At 38.7% G+C, this 10,302-nt stretch overlaps 1 protein-coding gene across 1 annotated transcript in view; it reads right to left on the reverse strand.

Annotated features, from left to right (window-relative positions):
• The window catches only part of LOC114511092 (zinc finger protein 82 homolog), a 47,235-nt gene extending 41,597 nt beyond the window's left edge, over positions 1 to 5,638 (reverse strand). The window contains exon 1 of the mRNA XM_028529741.2: positions 5,540 to 5,638. The gene's annotated coding sequence lies outside the window, so the exon portion shown is untranslated. The remainder of the gene's footprint in view (positions 1 to 5,539) is intronic.
• Between the last annotated feature and the right edge of the window lie 4,664 nt (positions 5,639 to 10,302).

Here is a 10,302-nt window from a genome sequence, read left to right on the forward strand (position 1 = left end):
AGAATTAAGTGACATAGAGACTAAAAGCACAATTCTAAGGATCAATGAATCCAGGAGCTGGTTTTTTTAAAAGATAAAATCAACAAGCCTTTAAGCAGACTCATCGAGAGAGAGAGAGAGAGAGAGAGAGAGGGAGAGAGGGCCCAAATAAACACAAGCAGAAATGAAACAGGAGAGCTGACTACTTGACTACTGATACCACAGAAATACAAAGGATTGTAAGAAATTACTACAAAGAACTATATGCCAAGAAATTTGAAAACCTAGATGAAATGGACAAATTTCTAGAAAAATATAATCTTCCAAAATTCAGTGAAGAAGCAGCAGAAAGCCTGAACAGACCTATAACACCTGATGAAATTGAACAGTAATTAAAAAGCTTCTGACACATAAAATCCCTGGACTGGATGTTTTCACAGGAGATTTTACAAAGCATAAGAGATAGCTAGCCCCCATCCTCCACAGATTATTTCAAAAAATTCAAGAAGATGAAAGACTCACAAACTCTTTTTATGAAGCCAACATCATCCTAATGCCAACACCAGATAAAGACGTAACAAAGAGAGAAAACTTCAGGCCAATATCGCTGATGAACATAGACACTAAAATCCTCAACAAAATACTGGTAAACCGCATCCAGCAATACATTAAAAAGATCATACACCATGACCAAATGGGATTCATTCCAGGGATACAAGGATGGTACAATATTCACAAATAAATAAATATAATACACCACACAAACAAAATGAAAAACAAAAATCACATGATCATATATATAGATGTGGAAAAAGCATTTCATAAGGTACACTACCCATTTATGATAAAAATACTAAGCAAAGTGGGAATAGAGGGAGCATTCCTCAACATAATAAAGGCCATATATGAGGGGCCTACGGCCAAAATCATACTCAATGGACAATAACTAAAACCTTTCCCACTAAGGTCAGCAACAAGACAAGGATGCCCACTTTCATCACTTCTATTCAACATAGTACTGGAAGTCCTAGCCACAATAATCAGACAAGAAAAAGAAATAAAAGGCATCTAAATTGGAAAGGAAGAAACAAAACTGTCACTGTTTGCAGATGACATGATAGTGTACACAGAAAATCCTATAGATTCCACCAAAAAACAACTCGACCAAATAAGCAAATTTGGCAAAATAGCAGGATACAATGTCACTACTCTGAAATCAAAGGCATTTTTGTACATCAACAATGAAATGTCAGAAACAGAAAACAGGAAAAAAATCCCATTTTATATAACAATAAGAAAAATAAAGTACCTAGGAATAAACCTAACAAAGGAGGTAAAAACCTGTACTCAGAAAACTATACAACACTGAAGAAAGAAATTAAGGAAGACACAAACAAATGAAAGCATGTACCATGCTCATGGATTGGAAGAATTAACATTATCAAAATGGCCATACTACCCAAAGTGATGTATAGATTCAATGCAATCTCTATTAAAGTACCCATGACATATATCACAGATATAGAACAAAGACTTCAACAATTTATATCAAACCATAAACAACCCAGAATAACTGCAGCAATTTTGAGAAAAATGAACAAAGCAGGAGAGATCACAATACTTGATATCAACCTGTATTACAAGGCCACTGTAATCAAAACAGCCTGGTACTAGCATAAGAACAGACACAGAGACCAATGGAACAGAATAGAGAGCTCAGAAATAAATCGAAGTCTCTACAGTCAATTAATATTTGACAAAGGGGGAAGAAGCATAAAATGGAGCAAAAATACCCTCTTCAACAAATGGTGTGGGAGATCTGGACAGCTATATGCAAAAAAATAAAACTCGATCACCAACTTACACCATACACAAAAATAAATTCAAGGTGAATAAAAGACTTAAATAGAAGTCGTAACACCATAAAAGTCCTAGAGGAAAACATTGGCAGGAACATCTCAGACATTCCATGCAGCAACTTCTTCACTGATATGTCCCCTAAAGCAAGGGACATAAAAGAAAGAATAAACAAATGGCACCTCATCAAATTAAAAAGCTTCTACATGGTTAAAGAAAATAGCATTAAAATGAAAAGAGAGCCAACTGTATGGGAAAACGTATTTGCCAATGACACCTTGGACAAGGGCTTGATCTCCCAAATATATAAAGAACTCCCATGACTCTTCCAGGAAGACAAACAACCCAATTTAAAAAATGGGCAAAAGACTTGAACAGACACTTCTCCAAGGAGGACATACAGAGGGCCCAGTGACACATGAAAAGATGCTCAGCATCACTAGCCATCAGAGAGATGCAAATTAAAACCACAATGGGATACCACCTCACACCAGTCAGAATGGTCCTCATAAACAAATCAACAAATGAGTGTTGGAGAGGATGTGGAGAAAAGGGAACCCTATTGCACTGTTGGTGGGAATGCAGACTGGTGCAGCCACTGCGGAAAACAGTATGGAATTTCCTCAGAAAACTAAAAATGGAAATGCCTTTTGACCCAGCAATTCCACTGCTGGGATTACACTGTAAGAGCCCTGAAACACCAGTCCAAAAGAACCTATGCACCCCAATGTTCATAGCAGCACAATTTATAGTAGCCAAGTGCTGGAAGCAACCGAAGTGGCCATCAGCAAATGAGTGTATCAAAAACTATGGTATATTTACACAATGGAATCCTACGCAGTAGAGAGAAAGAAGGAGCTCCTACCCTTTGCGACAACATGGATGGAACTGGAGAGCATTATGCTATGTGAAATAAGCCAGGTGGTAAGGGACAAATACCATACGATCTCACCTTTAACTGGAACATAATCAACAAAAGAAATAAGCAAACAAAATATAACTAGAGTCATTGAAATGAGGAACAATATAACAATAGCCAGAGGAGGGGTGGCGAGGGGACTGTGGGCAGAAGGTTTTTCAGGAACTAGTATAAAGGACACAGAGAGAAAACCAAGAGGGAGGGTGGAAGCAAGGGAGGGAGGTCGGTTTGGAGGGGGTAGGGGTATGGAGAAAATACAGATAACTGTAATTGAAAAACAATAAAATAATTTATTCATTTGGAATGGAAGGGCAGATAAAGTGCTTCCCAGATAAGGTCAAGTTAAAGTTCATCGTCCTCAAGCCCTTATTACATGAAATGCTAAAGGAATTTTTTTTTAAACAAGGATTTATACATAGGTGGTTATTGTTTTCTTTTTTCTTTTTTTAAGATTTTATTTATTTATTTTTAGAGAGGAAAGGGAGGGAGAAAGAGAGAGAGAGAGAAACATCAGTGTGTGATTGCTAGGGGCTGTGATCTGCAACCCAGGCATGTGCCCTGACTGGGAATCAAACCTTTGATGCTTTGGTTCACAGCCCGCACTCAATCCACTGAGCTACACCAGCCAGGGCTTAAAGAAATTTATTTAAGAAAAAGATAAACATATGAACAGTAAAATGATAGCAAACTCACAATTATTAACAACCACACCTAAAACAAAAATGAAAACAAAAACAAACTAAGCAAACAACTAGAACAGGCACAGAACAACTAGAACAACCACAGAAATGGAGATCACACGGAGGGGTATCAACAAGGGAGGGAGAGCGGGGGAGAGCAGGAAAAAGTACAGAGAATAAGTAGCATAGATGGTAGGTAGAAAACAGACTGGGGGAGGGTAAGAACAGTATGGGAAATACAGAAGCCAAAGAACTTATAAGTATGACACATGCACATGAACTAAAGGGGGGAAATATGGGAGGGAGGAGGTGTGTAGGGTGGAGGGGGTTGCAGGGGGTATATGGGACAACTGTAATAGCATAATCAATAAAATATATTTAAAAAATAAAATAATTTAAATTAAAAAAAGAAATTAAAATTCTATTTCCTTACATTTACCATTTTATAAGATTACCTTGGATTATCATTTTTCTTGCTTATAGTATAAAGAAAAATGAATAAAGATATTCTAGTTTGTGAAAAAAAAAAGAAACATTAAACTATTACCATACAAATAAAATAAAAAACAGAAGGAGTTTCTTCCAGTTATTTAAAGAAATGTGAGTCTATAGGCCTATGACATGAATGGAGTGTTACCTATTTAATAATTTCTTACTGTTAAACACTAATTTATATAATATCATTTCAAAGAATATTCTCAGATATTACTAGTCTTTGATTCTAGGCCAGTGCATCTGAATCTTTCTGGGTCAAGTTTTATGACCTCATTACATTACAGACTTCTTCCCAGAAAAATGGCACATTAAAAAATATATACAACAATTTAACATACAATTTCAAGGAGTTTCTGGCTCCCTGAAAGGCCCAAACAAATTTAAACTACCTATCGTTAAGAATTCCTGGTCTAGACCATTTGAGCATCTTATTTTTTTAAACTAGGAAATACCCAACACAATTAGCTTGATATTTTATTTTTTCTGATCCACTGGAGCAGATGGGGAACTGCCCAAAATCATCATATAACAACAAATAGCTTATGTTTATTAAGTACTTAGGAACAAGTATCAGTCACTGTTCTAAGAGCTTTACACAGAATTATAAAAAGAAAATAATGGAATTATCCATCAAATGAATATGTGCAGATAGGCACTAGGGCGGGGCTCTAGATATTAACTCAAAAGCCATTTGAGCAAATGTTGCTTTGCCCTAAACCATAAAAATACATTTCACAGAACACGAGGAAATACCCGCTAGCCTTGATCTTGACTTTTAAATGGGCAATAGAAATTCATTCTGCCTCGTTCTCCTCAGAGGCCTTTTCTTAGAATTTGATAGGACTGAGGAAGTAGGGAATCTTAAGACAACAGGCTTTTCTCACAACCCAGCCCAGCCTGGCTAAATCAGGGCACATCACAACCACACCACCCACCATCCACACAATACAGAGTGAAATAAGAGGGAGAGTACTGATGACCTTTAGAGAAAGGCCAAGTCACGGATGTGCGGGACTGGAAACTTCATAACAATTGTATGCAGGGAACTCTGTGGTACTGAGACCAGCAGCTGGACCCCTCGGAGCTGAAGGTGTGTGAGTACGTGTGGGTCCACGGACACCAGAGGATGAAGTGCAGTGGAATTCTGCCCAGAGCCAGCCTGAGGGGCACGTTCAATTCCAACATTCTTATCCCAAGATGGGGTCTTTTTGCGGGAAATCTTTTCACTGGTGCCCAGGTATCTGACTGGGGGCAATTTCTCTGCGGCTGGGCTCGTGAGGCTAGAAGGCAGAGATTCAGCTGTGACGCTGAAGGCCGTAGTCACACAAGCCACTGCCACCTTCCGTCACACAAGACGCTCTGAACCCAATTCCGTGACACAAACACCTGCTCCCACTAAACATGGCTTCACAACCCCGCATAGTGCTGATGCCACACCTGCCTCCCCCGACCCCCAATTACACCACCGCGGTTCTCACACACACTCGGACCTGAAATGAAGAACTCCAACACTCTGCAGAGGTGCCTCGCCTTTCCCCTCCACATCCTCTGGCCGCAATGCTTTTCCTACAGAAGGCCGGAACCAACGTTCTGTGCCAGGACTGCTCACCTTGGCATCCGAACCCGTTACACACCCACACCCAGTAGAAGCGAGGGTGCTCAAGCCCCAGGGGCCTAAGGGGTAACACGCAGGGTTTGCTGGGAGCTTCGGTTACACGCTCTACGTGCGCAGGCGTGGCCAGCCTCGGGGTGGAGCCTCAGTTCCGCCAAAGGCTAGAGTGAGCCGAATAATGCTGTAGCGTTTCAGAGAAGGCACGGATCCAACCTCTTAGTCCTAAGTATGGGCCCTACTGAGATATTTGTTTTTATTTGCATGCCGTGAATCCCTTAGTGTGTGTCTGAGAAACAGTCCCCCTGATTGTATGACGAGTATGTGGACTTCTGATATGTTCTTGTGGAACTGTAACAGGTGGCTATCTGGATGACTGATGTGATCCAAAACTCACTCCCCGCAATGCTGAAACAGAAAAGAATGTTGCATCCAGAAGTACAAATGTTACTGAAGGATTTGATGGAAAAACTGATTTTTCAGGATAATTATGTATTTGTTTTACATTTAATGTCAGGTTTATCGTGGAGAAAAATGTGAAAAAGCATAACTTTAAAAATATGTTTTTCGCCCTAGCTGGCGTAGCTCAGTGGACTGAGCACAGGCTTGCGAACCAAAGTGTCGCAGGTTTGATTCCCAGCCAGGGTGCATTCCTGGGTTGCAGGCCATAACCCCCAGCAACCGCACATTGATGTTTCTCTCTCTCTGTCTCCCTCCCTTCCCTCTCCAAACATAAATAAATAAAATCTTTAAAAAATATATGTTTTCAAAGGATATTTCTGCTGTGGAGTAAGGTAGTTGATTTTCTTCTGCCCCAGATTCCCATGGCTTTCCTTCCTTCTTAGTATTGAGGGGATTTTGTTGGGAAGATTTAAGAAGTCCTAGACTAAGGGAAAAAATTTTTTGACATAAAAAGAAGCAGTATGGCTATGAAACCTGCAAAGTTGGTGTTGGTGATGCCTGTCACTACCAGAGCCAATAAACAGAGACAGGGATTGCATCTTTAGAGACACTTTATTCAGATGGTGCCCATTGATCTGAGAAGATGGTGGGTTATGTACAGTAACAGACCACCTTACATTTTCTTTCAAGCCAGCCTAAGGAAAAAGTGTAGGTATGGGATTTGGAATTCAAGGGAAAAAAAAGTGTAGGGGTTAGGGATTTGAAATTCAGGATAGAGGTTAGTCAGATAAAAGCTGCAGTCTGGCAATTTCCCTAACATCCTATTATCTGCTGACCAGTGATTTTCTATTTGGGTTCTGTCCCGTTTCCTGAGTGATTTTCTTTATCTGTGTCCTGGAGGGTGGACTGTCTCTCCCTGGAACACAATGGCTCAGATACCATCTTGATGCTTATGGTCTCTTCTGGAGCACAAAAGTTGACTGGCTTGTGGTCTCTTGGAGTCAGGATGGCCATACCTTCAGTTCCTGAAACAATAGCTTTTTGCATGCATTAACTACTGGGCTTATTAACTATTACCTGAAACTAAAATTTCCCAAGTCTTGAGTTCCCCCATCAGCTCGAGCAGACACCCCAGGATTAAGGGAGTCAAATATCTTGGTTCTAAGTCAGGCACTCTTTTTTGTTAAAGGAGAGCAAGAAAACTTGTTTAAGACTCAAAGCATGAGTTCATGCTAACATTACTAGGTTTTATTCTTACTTTTTCTTTTATATTTCTGTCCCTTTAACAATTGTTTCTTTATAAATCCTGATTCTTAGTAATATTGACATTTATTTATTTGCAGTAGCCTAGATTTACCATAAAATAGTTTAAAGTTGCATTGCCAATATTATTACTAACAATAATGCTAGTAAATAACAATTTAGATTGTAGTTCTAAACTGGGGTTGGCAAAGTACAGCCTATAGGCCAGATTTGGCCCACCACCTATTGTATAGCTAATGAATAGCTAATGAAATAACGGTGGTTAAAAATGGTTTTTTCTAAACCATTTTCTAATGGTTAAAAAAATCAAAAGAAGGGTATTTTATTAGGGTTTTTCTAAACCATTTTTCTAAATGGTTAAAAAAATCAAAAGAAGGGTATTTTATTAGGCATGAAAATCATGCATTTCAAATTTCAGTGTCTATAAGTAAAGTTTTATTGGAACATAGCCATGTTCATTTATGTATTGTCTATGGCTGCATTTTAGTTACAAGGGCAGAATTGAGTAGTTAGTAGATTGAAATGCCTGTAGAGCCTAAAATACAATTGATTCTCATTATTCACAGTAGTTGTATTTTATAAAGTTGTTGCAGACACTGAGTTAGGGAAGCATTGCTCCTATGGAAAATACTTGGTTAGTTTCATGCAAGCATCTAGTTATAACATTTTCAGCAATCAGTACATAACCTTGATTTATGTGTTTCTATTCATAGATACTTTTTATAGATTGTTGATTTCTTTAACATTGAACTCACGACCAAGAACACTATAGCTCATACCTGCATGAGGTTTATCTAACACGTATTTTCTCTGTAAGGCACATCACAGCCTTCTTGTATTTAGGAACACTAGACATCACTTTAGCCCTATACTTGGGAACATTTTAAAGAGCAAAACCACCAATAAAAGGCACAAAAATTAGAAAACATGGTACTAAATAGGCTGTGCAAAAAGGTACTTGGTTACAGTATAAAAACCTAAACAAGGCAGAGGGTTGTCTTGTCTGTGTTCAGCTGAGGACATGTGCATCAAGGGACTCATTTTTCAACACCCTTCACATGTCCATGAATGACCACAAAAGTTCTGTGAGTGCTGACTTTTACATTACAAATAAATTTTAGGAAGTGGATAAGTTTGAGAATATGCGAATCCACAAATGATAAGAGTCGATTCTATTTACTATCTGGTACTTTACAGAAAAAGTTTACCAGCCCCTGTTTTAGAGTAGATTCTTTTAATTATACAGTTAGACTGTTAAAAATTACTTAAAATAATTCTTTTCCCTGTGCCATCAATAATATCTGAAATTGATTATGACCCATTAAATAAATAAAAATGCATAAACAAGAGAAAAGGGAGTAAAAAAGAAAAGCTCTCCTTTATGGAATGCCAGCTAATAAGTTTGATTTTACATGGCTTGTGAACTCTCCTTCAAATACACTTATTATATTTGGTTTTGATGAGGATCTTGTACATAGTGTTTTCCTTTAAGTTCAAGTTTATTTTGATTGTCTCCTTTCATGGCAGCTATCACCTGTAGTTCAGTAAGAGTGACATTGTTAGAATGAATATATATTCATGGCATGAAGGGTAGCCATTGGTGCAATAGCATAACATAATATGTCAGACAATACTGAGTTTTCTTTGAAGTCTCAGTCTAATTTCGTCCATGCTTCATGTTTGGCTTGCCTGCTTGTGACCAGCTCTTCAGCTTCTTTCCATATTCTTGACACAGTGCCACTCTCATTGGTGGAAACCATGTGCCCAGGGGATAACTTTTCCAAATCTGGGCAATCACTGGGCAAATGAGTTCTAATTATGGAAGCAGTGTTGGTAGCTTGTGTGCATCCTCAAGTACATTACTACTGGGGTGCTGGCTTATGTCTATGTGGTTTTCTTGGTCCCTGTTCAGGGAAAACAGTGTTACTGCATTGGGTCTTTCCTTAAATGTAGATTCCTTAAAACAAAATTCATATTTGCTTACTAAAGGGTCTGTCCCCAATTTTCATATGTATTTGTTGGGGGGTGGTTCCCCACACCAACAAGCAATTCTTGAACACTGGCTGAGTATCCTAAAATTCAACTCAATTCTAATACTATCTATCTCTGGAGATAGTGTCAAATCCCATATGCACACTTCACATGCCAGTTGCTGTGCTTCTAACCAACCAGGTATAGATTAAAAGTTCCAACAACCCCCAACTTGGGTTTGATTAATTTGCTAGAGCAGCTCACAGAACTCAGGAACATTTGGTAAAAAGAAGTCACTTGTCCCAAATAAAGTCACCAGTGCTTAGCTCACATCACCAAAGGTTTAATACCCAACCTAATTGCAGTGACAAGAAAAAAAATTCTGAAGTGTTCTAAATTAAAATTACAGTGGCCGGACAGTGAGAGAAGGAAAATAGTTAGCCTATTAATAGCTTCAGCCCAGCTCTGACAAAAGATTGCTCATACTGCTTAATGTGTGTTGGAATTTTAAAATTAACTTCTAGTGGCTACTTCTGAGATGACCTAAAAAGAGAGAATAGCCAAGCATCATGGAACCCAAGAAGCCCCTACTTGTTGTTTATACATATGCTTTGTGGACTGTGTTGGACCTATTCTAGAACTAGCCCTTCTTAACCTTCTCCCATCACCAGAATGGTTTACATCTTTCTCCCTCTACTTGATGTATAAAAACACTTGCAAAACTCTAGGATGATGGACATATTTGTCTTTTCTAGCTAGCCAGTCTGCTGGTGGTTTATACTTCATGTCCTAAACTGGTATTATTTATATATTTATTTATTTTTGCTAATAATGGCCTATTAAACCCTTCCTTTCAAAAAGATTTTCAGCACTTCCAGCCAAGATGGAGGCCTAGGTAGACACACAGTGCTTCCTTGCACAACCAAAATAAGGACAACAGCAGTTTAAAAACAAAAGAAACAACTAGTACTGATAGAAAATTGAACTGTATGGAAGTCCGACAATGAAAGAGTTAAAGTAGACATATTCATCCAGACTGGTAGGAAGGGTGGAGTGAGGGAGCTGGGGCAGAGAGGGCTCATGGCAGGGCAGCTGGTGGACCCTGGGCATGCAAGGCAGCAGCAGGC

The sequence above is a fragment of the Phyllostomus discolor genome, chromosome 12 (genome assembly GCF_004126475.2).
Source record: "Phyllostomus discolor isolate MPI-MPIP mPhyDis1 chromosome 12, mPhyDis1.pri.v3, whole genome shotgun sequence".
Lineage (NCBI taxonomy): Eukaryota > Metazoa > Chordata > Mammalia > Chiroptera > Phyllostomidae > Phyllostomus > Phyllostomus discolor.